At 41.2% G+C, this 13,435-nt stretch overlaps 1 protein-coding gene across 2 annotated transcripts in view; it reads right to left on the minus strand.

The window, feature by feature from the left end:
• Positions 1-13,435, minus strand: part of SCAF8 (SR-related CTD associated factor 8) — a 168,838-nt gene that overhangs the window by 59,826 nt on the left and 95,577 nt on the right. The window contains exon 21 of one of the 2 annotated variants that reach the window (XM_049801206.1): positions 6,209-7,281. The exons of the other annotated variant lie outside the window; for it this stretch is intronic. The gene's annotated coding sequence lies outside the window, so the exon portion shown is untranslated. Of the gene's footprint in view, positions 1-6,208; positions 7,282-13,435 lie in introns of those variants that run through there. 2 annotated transcript variants of the gene reach the window in all.

Genomic DNA, 13,435 nt, shown 5'->3' on the forward strand with positions numbered 1-13,435 from the left:
GAGATAATGAAGTGATTACATACGAGAAGGGCCCAGGACCTGGAAAGCAATTCATTACAGAACTAATTTACTAGGTATAGATAGGTTCTCTTATTGATTGCCTCTGTCATGGCACATGATGCTTTCCAAGTCTGCTTTGATTCATCACCTAATATAGTTGCTGAGTGCTCCTGGAGCTCCTGAATTTATGCCTATGAATAAAGAAAAAAATAAAAATCACTGTCTCTGGCTTGGAAAATCTTAAAAACAAACACAGGAAAGAACAATGAGAGCGCAAAAAATGGAGCCTCGTCACTGACTATATTTTATAAACTGTGACGTTTGGGAAATCTAATGTTCTGGCCTGGAGGTGGGGTGGGATGGGATGGACTGCTGTTAACAATGAATCACTGCTCCAGTATTCCCTGCAGAAGGTGATTATAAAACTGCCTGAGAAGTGGAGCTGGAAGAGGAATGAATATCCTTCTCTTTAGAGATCACCTTAACAGCTAAGTAAATTCCATGCTCTTCTTATTGTTACAGTACTTGAAATCAGTTATGTGAAGTTAAGCTGCAATACAGAGTGAAGAAATGATGAAAATGCCAAAGCTATGCTAACAACTATTCCTCTTACTCTGTCACTGTGGTAAACACAGGGAGGCTGTGAGAATGCCCACGGAAAAAGCACTGGCTGATGTACAGAATGCGCACGATAAAAAAGAAAAAAAGATGTTTTATTTCCTTTGAGTGTCTTCCAGATACAGATGACAATAATTGTTCAAACTGTGCGCGGATGGTTTTACTTATGGTAGAGGCCGATCCTGCTTCCCCTGCTGTGCAAAGGAGCTCTTTCAGCAAACGTAAATGACAGGTCCCATCTCTGCCAACCTGTGGCTTGACTTCTTCAGAGAGCCTACTCCTCCAGGTCTGCAAGTGCTTCAGTTCTTACCCAAGCTAAAGAAAGCCAAGATGCTTAACACCTCACGTCAGCCATGTAGCACCAAGCACGATTTTGTGCAGGGCAGGGCTTTTGTCAGAGAAACTTCAGAAAAGCACTGATCAGTTGCGTACTATACAGTCTGCTGGGCAGTGAGGGGGTACGTGTGGCATCAGACAGGGTCTCCCAGCTGGAAACCATGAAGGCCTCTGCCTTAGATTACCTGGACTCACTTTTACATTCTGACTTTTATTTTGCAGTTCTTTTGTTGACGAACAACAATACCAAAACCAAAATAAGCCAAACAGCAGATCCTAGTGTAGGCCTCATGAAGGTTATTGATTAGAAATCCACCTGATAAAATCTGCTATAAATAAGGCTGTTGGGAGGAGAATTCCTGAAACCGTCCAAATCTGTTTCGCACAGGACGCTTCAGAGTCACAACAAAACCAAGACTAACAGATAAGATGCGATAAGAATCTGATCTGGATCTCACATATGTTTTTGGCTGTTTTTCAAAACACCTTGTGCACAAACAAGCAAACGCTCTTCTGGTTTTGGCTAGCTTCCAGAATTTTACTGAAGCAGATAGGTAGCTCAGTTTCGAATATTTAGTTCCTAATTTTCCAGTTCAACTGGATTTAATAGGAAGCTTTGTGCCCAAATAAGAGTCAGGGACTTTATTTTGTTCAGTCTGAACTGACATTATTGGGATTTTAAGGAAAACATAATTGTTTGGTTGACTACTATAGATACAACTGAAATTGCTATTTTTTCTGACATCCACTGATGGTTAGAGCTCCGCACTTCCAGCTTCCCATGGAGACAGAGCATGAACCTTCTAGTGCATACACACTAAGTGAATACTGGAGTAAAGTGAGGGTGGTAGCTGTGAAAGGTGCCTGGGATTAGATAACAGAGAGCTAGGTCAGTGTCATTCTGATCATCAGGTCTGAGGTCCGTCTGATCCTCCACAGCACACGTGTCAGCAACAGTCGCCACGTCAAGCACAACACTTCTGCCGGCACTGGGACATTGCCACCCTTTGAATGGTTACAAAGATAGACTTATTCCCACTGATGCTGAATCCACCATGCTCTTTGGGAATTCAATACAATAATTAATTATTGCTTTTAAAAGGCCAGCATATTGCCAATACATCCTGCTTCAGTCCAGTTCCCATTCATCGCCTGCTATCACTATGGTGGCTGTGCTTTCCCCAGGAGTAACAAAGAGCTAGGAGAAGCTTTCCTGCTCCGGCTGAAGCTCATTTGCTGTGAAATGTGCCTTGCGGGGCCATGGGTGAGCAGGGCCTTCTGCCTCGCAGCAGCTCTGGCTGCAGCTCGCTGCAGGACGGTCACGCAGGGCACGGCTCCCGCAGCCAGCAGCAACTGCTGCCTCCTGCTTCTCGATTCAGGAACATTTCATTCAGCTCTTTGAGTTAACACTGAATCTACCTGTTCCCCTGTAAGCTGGAAGGTGGCAACTTTTTTACACTGTTTGTTCTTTTAAAGTCGATCAAACTCTTTTCTGCTTATTCTTAGTGGTAGCAACAAAAAGGTAGAAAGTCTTTTAAAGCTCTGTGCTGGCAATAGGGAGTGTTGGTGAAAAGCAGAACTGGTTGTGAACAGCACATTCTTCATTTTCAGTGCTGCTTTGCAATTTTCCGACTTCACCAGTTCATTATTTAAGTAAGTTTGTGAAAGAGTGCCTGCCTACCTTTCAGCTTTTAACCGCAGTAATCGCATGGGAAGTTCTCTGTACAGACAGGGTTTTCCCAATCAGGTTTGCTATCGGCCTTTATCAGAGCTGTTAGTTCTGCCCATCGCTTCAACTTCCAGCTCTGCCCTGGGGTTTAAGAAAACAGTGACAACATCTGGGAAATAAACTCATAACTGATGGTATTTCATTAACTCTGCACCTCGTATCCGACACCCAGAGCAGCTGCACATCACCACCTACAGAGGCAGGGCATTGTGCAGAGCCCAGTGACACACCACTGAAACTCCCCTTCTTTATTATGTAGCCAGGAGCATGCTCTCTTCTTCTGACTTCACCAGTAGAGACTAACTGCAAAACCAGACATGACCTCAAAAGCATCATTTATCATTAAGAGGGAAAGGTGCTAGCCAAGCCAGAGAAGTAGACGGCCTTGAAACTGGCCAAGAACTGACCTAATACGAAGTACGAAGATGACCCTTCAAGGCAGTTAAGGTATCATATGGAGTAATACAATCTAATTGTTTCTTGTGAGATGGAGACAGGAAAGGTAGAGCTCTTGGAGAAGCTGAGGTGAAGTGAAGGTGCTGACAGAGGAGCTCTCTTTGCATAGAAGGCAAACACAACAGGGAGTGAGAAAAATCATGCTAATAACTTTTTGAGATATTGGCTTCCTTACAAGGTTATAATTAGTTTTGTTTATTGTTGATTGCAGTGCAGCAACTTCTTATGAAATATCAGTGAAGTTACTTAGCTCTCCAGTGACTTGGCTTATCTACCTATACGTTAGAATAAAATGTATGCTGCCCAGAAGCTTTTGTGAGACTCCTTTCTTTAGTATTTGACGGTATTTGGAGAATTCTAGATGAAGGTTGCAACAGAGAATTTAAAAAGTGAGATAGATAATTGCTTACGAAAGATGGACATAGTTCCTCAAACACTTGGGCTTTTTTGAGTAATAACTAACAAGTGACAATTTGATAGCCAGCTGTTGGGGTTTCCCTTGTATGAATAGGATGAATCAACAGCAGCATGTACACGCACACATAGTTCAAAACCAAGGAAATGTAACTGTAAGCAATCTAAAGCAAGCTGATATTTGTAAAAGCCTGTGCTATCACAGCAATGCAGACTGACAGTAGGAACAGAATTGCAGTTGCAGGTAAGATTTGGTGTGGTCAGCTGTAGCAGAGACACGGTCGTACTTCGTCACCAAAATCCCAGCTGTGACCTGAAGAGTCAACTGTTTCTTAGATGTCTAATACCTAAACAATGCTGGACAAAAGACCTGTCTCTAAACCTACTATTTATTTCAGGTCTGGGCCCTGAACAGATGTTCTTATTCTTGGAATGGATTATTGTCTGCTAAGGAAATGACTTAAGACCATCTTATTTGAATGTGAACTACATACTCACATATTACATTCAGTCAGCAAAACCAACACTCCTGCCTGCTAAGCCACATAGTCCACATGAAGTATTTGTTCTAATTGTGCAAATACTGAATTGCTCCAAGTCATCAAATTCAGCTCATACTGTTTGTAAAGCCAGCACTGCCCCAATTCAGATGTTTGAAGTTGCCAGAAAATAATGACTTTTGAAACTTTCCTTTGAAGCTGACTGCAGAGACGGGTGCGCTGCAGGTCTCTCCATATTCATGTCCCTTCACAAAGAAGGGCTTGTCCAGATGCTGAGGGAAAGCACGGGGAGGCTTCTCAAAAGGGGATTCATCCAAAGAACAAAAAGCTCCAACCTCTGCCCTTACCAGAGTGCCGGGAGGTTTGCCTATTTTGTTGTGTTTTGTTTTTTAATCACTCCTTCAACAGATGGGCAACAGTCACACATCTCGCCAGAAAAGTTCACCCAACAGGACGGTCAAGCTTCCAGCAGCCCCCGGTACAGCACAGACAAAAAGCCCTTTCTCAAAAACAGGCCCTGCTCTTGGGGCAATTCGTTTGGACATTCAAATTCAAATGGTGCCATGGTCAAGCTCAAGCATCTACATTTCTGGTGGGACCAGCTGGCCATGCAGTGAGCATATACCTCATTAACAGCTAAAGGTCTGCTAGAAGAGGAGACTTACACTGCCCTGGTACTGCTATGGGACGCAGCTTTCACTTCTGTTTCTCTGAAAAAGTTTTGGTCTTCAGAGTAATTTGAATGGCAAGAACGTATTCTTTTTCACGGCAATGTATTCTTCTTGTACCTCAAATACTGCTGCTGTGAAGTTATCTTAAAGGTGTTATTATTGGTTTTTTCTATGGATTTGATTCATTTCCAGTGCTTTATTTTCTTTGCAGTGTTATTGAATCAAGGAATACTTCTTAGGCATATGAAAGCAATGCGCTTAAAAAGAAAGTTTAGGTAAAACGATTAGTTAATTGACAATTAGAGGGACCTGAAGGCGTGGTTCCTCCATCAGTGTAAGCTGACCTAAAACGAAACTGCTGATAAAAAGGTGTTTGTTCCCACCCTCTCCCTGGTGTCAGAGCCAGCACAAGAGCTAAACTCTTACACGGGGACATTTTCAGTCAGACCAGGAAGCTTCATTGCTCTGCAGCTCTTCGAGGGAGGTAGTGGGAAGGCGTGAGCGGGGCAGAAGGGGAAGACAGCACCGTCCCTTGTGAGCAGGAGAGCAGCCTTAAGACTAGCTTAAGTTGATCAGGAAGCTGCACTGAGATGCTGTTGTCTGATCCCATTCATACTTCTGGGTATGGACTGGTATGGACTTCACAGAGGTGAGCACTCTGCCATCTGTATGCAACTACGTAAGAGGCAGGATCACAGTGATGCCTGACTAAGAGGTTTCAAAGGTCAGGGATGCTCTGTTGACATGAACTCATGTTTGCTGTAAGCTAACCATAGCATCAGCGGGACAAAACCCTGCCTATAGTGCAGCATGGCTAGGGTAGCCTTGTCAGGACCACATTAATTTTTGAAACGCAATGTGCAGTCTTTACCCACGCAAACTTAATTGCTACTTGAAGAACATTTTTGTAGTTTAAAATTTTGTCTTCAAAGAAGAAAATAAGAAGGAGGAAGGGAAAAGAGTCTAATTGGCTTTTAAACTCTGATGTACATATGTTCAGCACAATACAACACACACACAGCAAATCAAAGCCAGCTTGGACTCAGCTTTTCTTGCAGCTTTTTCCTCCCGTACCTTTCCAGGACTACTAATTAATAGAGACCAGATGTCAAATACTTTAGTATGGCCTTAAATCCGGGATGCGAAGAGCCTGATCTCCTTATTGCCCTGGGGCCTCGCGTGCAAATTAAATTTAAGCATCACTATTGACTTGCTAACATTTTCTATCCCTCTGTCCTTTAACCTCTTGTAAATAATGACACAAAGGACAACACGGTCCAACCATACAAATACCTTCCTCTAACATTTTTTTGCCAAATCTTCTTCTAAACAGGGAGCAGCAATAAGCAGGATTCCGATCAATGACTTGCAGGTACAACATAAAAGTAGAGAAAATGATGAGAAACGAAATTTTGAATTTAGATCTTTATTATACAGGCCCAAAGCTGTGGTCACCATGCAGTTACACTGTAATGGGAATGACCTTGCTGAAAGGATCTCACTAAACAAATGTAAAGAGACCACAGACTACAGCATTCCAAATAACTGGCACTTTAATTTTTGAAAGAGCAAAAATAAATAAAGGAATGACAAGTATGTCCTTTTCACATATGGTGGGGCATATACATACTCCTTCTTTTCTATAGCTATTCAAGAGACAAAATCAGCAAACACTGCCTGAAAACGTAGACTTTTTGCAAGAGGGCTCAGCTAATTTAGCTGTTTCTCTCCCCTTGGCTGTTAGATCAAACACACATTCGGATAGGTGCATATGCCAAAAAAGAAAGGCAATGTATTTTATTTCATTTCATTTCTACTTCCTGCCCTTTCCTCCTCCTTCCAGGACACTAACAGGAAGTAATTGGAGAAGTCTAGTCAAATAAAAGCCGTGGAACTTTCCCTTCTAGTTTTTCATGATACTCTCATATTTTAGGGATTCATCACAAATCTAAAAAGGTTCAGGCGTCTCACAAGGAATTCATATCTCTGGAATATAGATAGCCACAGTGAAGAGCTGCACATAGACTGCACACATAGTGTTATGTAAAAGTGGTTATCTTTAAAAAAACAAAACATTTTTTAAAATTTGTAGATCAAAACAAAGCATGTCTTATTGTCTACAGGATTTTCTTGCAACCTGTTCTTCAATTATTTGCACTAGGAGATGCTACAAATGGTATTAGTTACAATATACAGTCCGCTGTCATCTTCTGGTCCAGCAGAAGAACCTGTCTCTCCGATGGACGCAAAACTGTTCATCTGAGCAGATCATCCTCAACAGCACAAATATGGTCTAGAAACTCATAGAGTTTATGGTTTTAATTTATAAAATTAAACCTGCCCCAGACAGGTAATACTGGTTTGTAAGTCTGCCATCCCTGGGTTCTGTCAGAAACGGGGTACTGAGGTGCTCAGAGCCGTCTCAGTCTGCAGCGCTGGGATCCTTCTGGCACTTCAGACCCAAGATGCGATGTGATGCACGCTAGAACACGGGCGCACTTCTCACTTAACTCTGCAGAGCCCGGGACATGGTAAGCTGCCAGAACCTCCATCTTGCCTGTTGACAAAAGGAACAATAACTAGTCATCACTCGTTGCTGGAGTGTAATTCTAATTTTTAAAAAGCCCTACAAATGAGACTCTTTTTTTTTTTTTTTTTTTTTTTTTTTTTTTACCAGGCAATAGAAAATGTTTCATAAATAACAGGTTGGGGATAAAGTTTACAGTCTCTCTATTAGCCACAGGATGCTTATGATGGAGAAAGGTGTCTTATACTGCATGGTTCCTAAAATATTATCCAGGATTAAACATACCATTGTTTTAAAAATATTATTAGTTTTCCCTTTCAGTGTCCAGTAGCTTAGTACTTTAAAATCTTCATTAAAATATTATCTCTGTAAAGAATAATTTTTAATAGCAGATTTTCTGGCTAAAAGTGCTGTATTGTCTCTCACACACACTGTACACAAGATACAGTGTAAACAATTTAGAGGATTAATAAACAATAATTGAATAAGAATCCAACAGACTAATAAGTGACTTATGTAAGTTTGGTGTAGAACTATATCTCACATATTGGTCATGTGCATTATGTATTGATAACAACTATTAATCATAACAGCTATAAATCCTTCACAAATGACTCCCTGAATGGGCTTCACAGAACTGAGGGTCAGAAAAGACCACTTGATTTCCTACTCTGATATCCTGCCAATTATATAATTTTTCCAGATAGCCCTCTGCGAAGTTCAAGCACTTTGGTTCTCAGAAAACCAAACTTCTAGTATCACAGACTGAGAAAAGGCAAGACCGAGAATACGCTACCAATGTAAATTTGCTGGGGAATAGGTGGAAGGAGAGGCAGAGGTACCTCTGGAGGGTGATTCACCCACTCCTTAGGTAACGTCTAAAAGGTGTCCATCTTTTTTCAATGAACTACAAGTAGACAAAAGACCAAACTTTCTTATGGCTAGAATTGAGTGCTTTGTATCCTACCACAGGTATCTGACTATGTTCACCTATTTATTTCACAAAAACCATTCACAAAGCCATCAGACCCTAGTAATTTTCAATCAATACTGACACAGGCAAAATTAGAAAAAGTATAATCGCTGTATTATCATACAGAAATCACTAAAGGAATAAGGCTAGCAGGTAATTTGAGAGATCGCTTTGCCCATCCCTGACCTATGCCATGCCTGCTGATGTTTGTCTAACCTACTTTAAACATCTGCAAGGCTGAAGTTTTCATGAATTCCTCCTAAACAACCTATTCCAGGTCTCCACTTTTCTTTCCTTGCCACTTGGATTTTTTTTCCTGATGCTTATACTAAATCATCCTTGTTGAGATCTAAGCTAATTGCTTTCCTGTACCGACAGCATACGTTGCAGCTAAATCCCTTCCTCTTTAGAGTCACGAAGGCTGCTATCATGTGTTCCTTTCCTCCCCTCATCTCTAGACTAAACGACCCTTCAACCTTTCCTTGAAAGCCTATGTATTTTAGATCTTCGAGCCCAGTTTGCTCTCTTCTTGGATCCTACCTGAGCTGCAGTTCCTGCAAGTGGGTAAAGTTCTGCCACTGAGGCCTTATCAGTGCCGAGCAGAGCGAAATAATTACATTTTACGCTTTATTACTCCCCTTCCTATAGCCCACAATAGCACTGGCCTTGTTTGCAGCAGCACAACATCCTTGGTGCATGTTCAGCTTGGGATCATTATGACACCGGGTCTTTTCTGCAGAACTGCTGCTTGGCCAGTTGTTTCCCATCTGTACTCATGTGCAGCTGATTATGTCAAGCTGTATGTACAGTTCTGCATTTGCTCTAATTTAACTGCTGAAAAGCTGTATTTTCTAGGCTACTCTGCTACATTATCAGGGCCATTTTCCATTGCCTTCCTTCCAACATGCAGCTTCTGCTCTATGAATTTTATTAAGCGTACTTTCTAACCTTTCATCCAAGTTGTCAGTGAGAATACTGAATAGTACCAGAACAAGGAAAAACACTTGCAGAACTGCACTTAATGGTGTATAATTGAGAACTACTCTCTGCGTATGGTTTCCAAATCATTTAGGCACTCACATAATAACTTATTCTAGCCCAGTTTCCCTAGCACACATGAGAATAATAACAACTGAAATATTTTGCCATATAGTCTTGTTCAAATAAAGCAGATAATAGGAGAAAATGTTTTAAAATGAAGTATTGTATACACATTGAAAATGAAAGCATTACGGAGAAAAGATTTCAAATGAGAATACAATTTTGCTGACAACTGATTTTAAATCCATATAGCTACTTTTATGAAGTATGTGCTCTACTGGAATATTGTTCAATTTAATGGAAGTCTTTCATAGCCTCTTAAAATGTAGTTTTGTTCAATAGAAACCTCCACTGAGGAAGCAAAAAAGACATACTACTACAGTATCTCCTTTGGAAATAAGTCAGATGCACAGCTTCACAAAACTCCAAGCTGCAAAATTACTGTTTACTACTTATCTTGCATCAGTTCTTGATCAGAAACATATTGAACGAGGACTACTAACACCAACAGGACTGATCGTACTGGGCCTTTCACAGAAAGGATTACCATTTACATGAATCTTTATGGAGATGCGAGCCAATTCCACAAATAAAGGAGGCACAGACCACTCGTTACATAATTTGGATTATTTGGCAGACTTTTTCTACTTCTCACTCTATGATATATTCTGTTTATGCTATCTAAGCTACTCACAAAAGTGAAATAACTTGCTTCCTCAGGGGCAGACAGTTCCTTCCCAGTGATGTACAATATTGTATTTTCAGTTCTGGACTGGAAGAATTAGAGGTCAGCAGAAGTTGAAATACAAACTAGTCAGTAAATACAACACAAAGCCCACTTTGAATTAACAAGAAATTTGATTTGATTTGATATTTAGGGATATATCCCCTTGGATTTCCAGTGAAAAGGAGAGAGAGACTGACCTTCCTCTGAAAAATATGTGGTTACAGAGACACAGCAGCATAAAGAGTACACACAAGTACCTTCAGCTTTCTCCAGTGGAAAAGAAGGAAATAGGAGAAGGAAGGACGGATGAGCCAGCCTGAACCAGGACCGCTAGTGATGTACAGCCCACTGTCTGACTGCTGAGGCAGAGAAGCATTCCCACAAAATACTTGCTTGTTACGGGAAGTCAAAAGTCCTGAGGCTGAGATAAACCAGATGTCTGCGCCTCTCTGAGTACAGCCCTAGGGATTTTAAATTATAAAGATTTAAGAGATTTCACTGAGAATTGTAGACATCCAGATACCAAAATTGCTTTCAACTTTTTGTCAGTCAGGGCTAGGATTTCCGACCTTTCCTGGGATCAAGACTTTGCTAAAAATGAAAGGGAAAGACAACTGCTCAGTCAGAAACAGCTGAGAGAAAACCCAGGCGGCAGCTAGCTCAGGAGCAGAAGAGCTGATACCCTGCTGATATGGCAAGATGTACGTGTCATGGTGACTTCTCTCTTGAAAGATCATCATCATTCTCTTTGCAATCCAGAAACAAAATCCGCTCGGCTTGTCTACTTTGCAGGCAAGGAAAGGTGAACTGCTAATGGGTGAACCTTGCTTTCTGTGCACTGGCGTCACGACACAGCCATCTCCCGGCAGAGAAAGGGGGATGAGGGAGACTGCACCGTCCCGCTCGGCGGTTGAACTGTCCCGTCTCTGTGCAGATATGCAGATCTTGCCTATGATATGGGAATGGTCTGCATGTGCTTTGAAGAGCTCTGAGCTCTAACACGTGGCTAGGACACTGCTTAATTCCTGAAACCTGCATATGAGCTCACCTGAGTTAGTTTCCCAACCCAGAAACACTGATCTGATGATATCCCTCTGGGGAAAAGGCAGGCAGAGGAGAGGCACCGGCCTGTTGGCACTGCCTGGGTCCTGCCACCGGTGGGACATGTCTCACAGACCCAAGGGTAGGCCAGGCTGAGCAAAGCCGAACCCTGCAACACGTGAGGCAAAGCTGGGCACATGATGTCAGAGATGTACCCAATCTGTGGGCAAAAGAGACAAAGTAGATGGGTTGGTATTACTGTGACCTGAAACCATCTAGGCTGGAAATAAAGACAATTCTTCTGCAGTAATTCTATGACAGTCCCAAACCCTTGTATAATACTGCTGCATGTTTTTGAAACATCCAGTGCAATTTTTTCCTGAGTGACTGCTGCTTTTCTGCAGTGGCTGAAGTCGCACACAGAGATGCAGTTCCAATGCGCATAAAATCTCTTCTTATGCCTCAAACAATGTGTAGGAGAACCGCTCCAGTCCTGTGGAATGGGGTGGGGGGCACTCACCTCACCTGGGTTGAGTACCCACAGATAGGACTCAGTTATCTATGTTTAGGTGTCTAGTGCCTTTTCAGATGCCCTAAAGGTCTCCTGCCTCATTAGCATGGGAACCATCAAGACATCTTTAATGGCATGAGACACTACTGTTTAGGCAAGCAAACCCATGATAAATGTCACATACCCAGCCGCAGTTATCTAGAGCCAGTCAATGATGGGAGGAGAATTTGTCCCATGCTCACCCAAGCGTCTAACACAAGCAGCAGGGGCAGCCGTGAGAGGTGTGTGGGTGTCCCACCCCCACTATCTAGCGCTTGCTCTATACTACAGGGACAAAACAGTCAGCTTTGTAGTGTAAATGTTTTGCAAGGGTAAAGTTAAGTGAGATGAGTCCCACACATTTTTTTCAAAAGCAGAAATAGGAGTCTGTATATAAAACAGTGTAATGTTAGCATGTTGATTGACAGAGTGAAAATTAGTAACACTCAGTGTAACTAAGACTGAAGTTACCAGATAGAGATTAATAGCAAATGCAAAACTTTTCCTGATGTTAGCAAGCAGCATAAAACCTACATAATTTAACTGACTTTGAATTTCAGTGAAAGTTTATGGATAGAGAGTAGACTACTGATAATGAAATACCTCGATCTGTTTGTTCCCTGAAGTCAAATGTCTTAGCCTTTACACTAAGAAAATGCTGATGATTGTATATACTTGAATTAAATTATGAAGGCCCTGTCCCTGATGTTAGAGAAGACTCTATCAAGGTAATAATAATATTTGGAACATCATGTGATGCTATACATTTTGCTATCATATCTAAAGAGGCAGTAGAAAATTTGAAAATTATGATGATGTTTTATATGACTCAATCTAAGGAGTTTTTTGGGAAAAAATGAGTAGTGATGTTCAGTATCTGAATTGCTGTATTATTTCTGTACCTGTATACAAAAAGACTCTTATAGTTAATTTTTTTAAACAAATTAACAGGCAAACATTAAGCAGAAGTATTAGAATATATCTAAGTCTTGATATCATAAAGATATCAGGGATATAAGAATAAAGGGAAGCTACAATGTGCTAAACTCAAATTACACTTAATTACAATGGATAACAAAATCTCTAAACTTTTAAAGAATTTATTTAGGAATATATTTCAAAACTAATAAGGATCTGCCAGTTTAACAATCAGATGAAACAGTTTAAAATGAGAAAATCCTAGACTAGACAGAAATAGTACTATATGCTATTCTTTAAAACAATTTAAAATCATTAGAAAAAATCCTATATAACATGATTCAAAAATCTGCTTAACTTTAAAAGCTTTTCTGCATTGAATACGGTGGTGAATGTGACATCAGTTAGAAATGAACAGTCTAGCAGCAGACTGAATTCTGTAGTTAATACCCGATTAGGGTACCAAGTGATAATCAAGTTGCCAGTTCTCCAAAATACAGGCTGGGACCCAGCAACTTTTTATTGGGGTGGGTGAGTTCTGTGCTGGAGGGAGAATTTCACAGCCTTGCAGTCGTTTCCCTGGCGTGTGACTGAAAACGCATGTACCACACTACACAAGCCAACAACCATAGCCACCTCTGACCTCTTCACTTTCTTCTCCTCCTTTCAGGTCATCTATGCCTGTTTTTTTCACTCCATACACATCTTCCTTCAGCAAGAATTCTGTAATCCAAACTATATCCTCATTGGAGCTGTGCAAACTCTGGCCAAACTCAATCCTTGGCTTTATCAAATCCAGTGCTGTCAACTCTGGAGAGTTTCCCGTGAGCTCTATGATGTGATGATTTTCTGTAAAGCTTCTCCTTCTGAAGAGAGCTGCTCACGTGAGAATCTGAGTTTTGTTGTGGAAGGTGGCAAAGCTGAGCTGCATAAT

This window comes from Accipiter gentilis, chromosome 5 (genome assembly GCF_929443795.1).
Source record: "Accipiter gentilis chromosome 5, bAccGen1.1, whole genome shotgun sequence".
Classification (NCBI taxonomy): domain Eukaryota; kingdom Metazoa; phylum Chordata; class Aves; order Accipitriformes; family Accipitridae; genus Astur; species Astur gentilis.